We start from the raw sequence: 2730 nt of genomic DNA, 5'->3' as shown, positions 1-2730 counted from the left end.
CAAAACTAGCCTTAGTCTCTGTGAGCCACAGTGCCCTCCCTTGAAAAATGGGGTGTGATAAAGTTCTTCTGCCAATCTCACAGAGAAGGGACTAAGGACCAAAGGAATATCTCCTTTGAAATCAGAATGATCTGCAAGCTGTGAAGTGTTATATAAAGGCACAATTACACGCCTAAGGACTACTTTTGCAGCACAAAATAAGTAATATATTTCCGAAATCTTTTTTGTTGTTTGCTTTCCCTCCTTAACAGTCAGAGGGAATCTATTTGAAGGAAGTAGCATAAGGATGCTTCTAAGAAGAATAGTTTTTTTTTCTTTTTTTTTTAATGATTTTTTATTATATTATGTTAGTCACCATACAGTACATCCCCGGTTTCTGATGTAAGGCTCGATGATTCATTGGTTGCATATAATACCCAGTGCACCATGCAATACGTGCCCTCCTTACTACCCATCACCGGTCTATCCCATTCCCCCACCCCCCTCCCCTCTGACTAAGAAGAATAGTTTTAAGCCCCATAGCCAAAGTATTATTTCAAGGCAAATAGTGTCGCAACCACAAAGTCATGCCAAGGGTAGCATTCCTCTCAACACGCCAAAGACCAAAGCTCTTGAATTCAGCTTTGTTCATTACTCACAGTTTGATTTTGCATTTTGACCTTAAAAATCTAAGTCATGGTAGTAGGTTTCAACCAGAGTAACACTGCCTCAAGGCAGAAAAATGGTTTTAATGACCTTCTGAATCCTCTCCCTACAGACTTCAAATTCTGCTGTTCGTAAACTGCTTTCTGAACTAATTATAGTAGAACATCTACCGGGACAAAAATGATTTTCAAAAAATATGAAATGACTATGAGCACATTTTAGGTATGAAAGTATTTCATTCGACTGTTTTTCCAAATACTGGCTTGAATTTACAAAAAGAAAAGATAAACAATGTTCTTTTTTTATTATTTAAAATAAGATTTCCAAGTTACAGAGCATCTTGAAGCTTATACAACAGCAATTACTGTGTAATTAAAAATCAGATGGTTCCTTGTCATTAATGTCATGAAAAAGATGGCCTGTCTGATGGAAAGTCTTTAGGAGGCCTTACTAAGCACTGGAAATGGATAAACAGTTTTGAGTTATAGAAAATCTTCTCATTGGGACAAAACTTAATTAAAGAAGCAGAAATGTATTATTTACAAAATATTTCAGGCCTTTGCATGGAGTTTCAGAAATCCGCCTAGAAAACAAAGGAACAAAGGGGTAGGAAAGGAACTGGTTAGTTAGCCACACCAACTTGGTTCTGGAGTCTCATTTTTATTTGCACTTGATTTCCAAACTCCTGCTACCAGGAAGCAGTTGAGAAAGTGAACATTCTCTGTGTGTCAATAGGAATTCAGACTTAATAGCTATTATGACCTGCTATTGGATTCTTATGGGTTAAATTGTTTCCCTCATAAAATCATTTTGAAGTTCTAATCCCCAGTGCCTCAAAAAGTGACCTGATTTGGGGGTGCCTGGGTGGCTCAGTTGGTTGAGCGTCTGTCTTTGGCTCAGGTCATGATCCCAGGGCCCTGGGATGGAGCCCCACATCAGGTTCTCTGCTCAGCAGGGTGCCTGCTTCTCCCTCTCCCTCTGCCCCTTTCCTTGCTCCTTCTCTCTCTCTCTCTCCCCCGCCTCTAATAAATAAAGGAAATATTTTTTAAAATGTGACCTGATTTGGAAACAGAATCTTTACAGAGGTAGCTAAGTTAAAATGAGGTCATTAAGGTGGGCCATAATCCACTATGACTGGTGTCTTTATAAAAAAGGGGAGATTTGGGCACAGAGACAAGCACAGAGTGCCGACCAGGTGAAGACACAGAAAAACCATGTAAAGGTTGGAGTTATGCTGACACAAGCCAGGGATCATCTGGGGCTACCAGGAGCTGGAAGAAGCAAGAAGAGATTCTTCCTCTATAGGTTCTAGAGACAGCATGGCCCTGCTGACACACTCATTTCAGATTTCTTTTTTTTTTTAAAAGATTTTATTTATTTATTCGACAGAGATAGAGACAGCCAGCGAGAGAGGGAACACAAGCAGGGGGAGTGGGAGAGGAAGAAGCAGGCTCATAGCAGAGGAGCCTGATGTGGGGCTCGATCCCATAATGCCAGGATCACGCCCTGAGCCGAAGGCAGACACTTAACCGCTGTGCCACCCAGGCGCCCCTCATTTCAGATTTCTAACCTTCAGAAACATGAGACAATCAATTCCTCTTGTTTTAAGCCACACCATCTGTGATAGTTTCTTATAGCAGCTCTGGGAAACAAATGCAAGGATCTATCTAAAGAAATCAATTTAGTGTAATCAGAAAGAGGGTAGGCTTCAAAGTCAATTATTCCTTCAGCTAATATTTTCTGACTCCCCTGCTCTAGGCACTGAGAAAATGGGGACAATAAGGACAGGCAGGGTCCACCTTCCATGGAGTTCACATCGAGGCAGAGGAAGTCAGCAAATGACAAGTAGACAAATACATAAAGTGAGCTCAGAGCTGGTGATTGCTGCAAAGAAACAGAAGTAAGACAATAACAAAAGAGAAGTGAGACAATAACAAAAGAGAGCAATGGTTAGGTGTTTTAGAAATGCCTCTCTGAAAAAGTGACATTTGATTATAAATGGTGAACAGGATCTAGTCATGAGTATTTGGGCAAGGAGTATTCTAGGTAAAGAGATCAGAAGGAGAAAGGCCGTGAAGTAGGCAC

The sequence above is a fragment of the Ursus americanus genome, chromosome 9 (assembly GCF_024610735.1).
Source record: "Ursus americanus isolate L20-20 chromosome 9, mUrsAme1.1.p, whole genome shotgun sequence".
Classification (NCBI taxonomy): Eukaryota; Metazoa; Chordata; class Mammalia; order Carnivora; family Ursidae; genus Ursus; species Ursus americanus.
The sequence above is the reverse complement of the archived record's forward strand: the minus strand, read 5'-3'. Positions refer to the sequence as shown.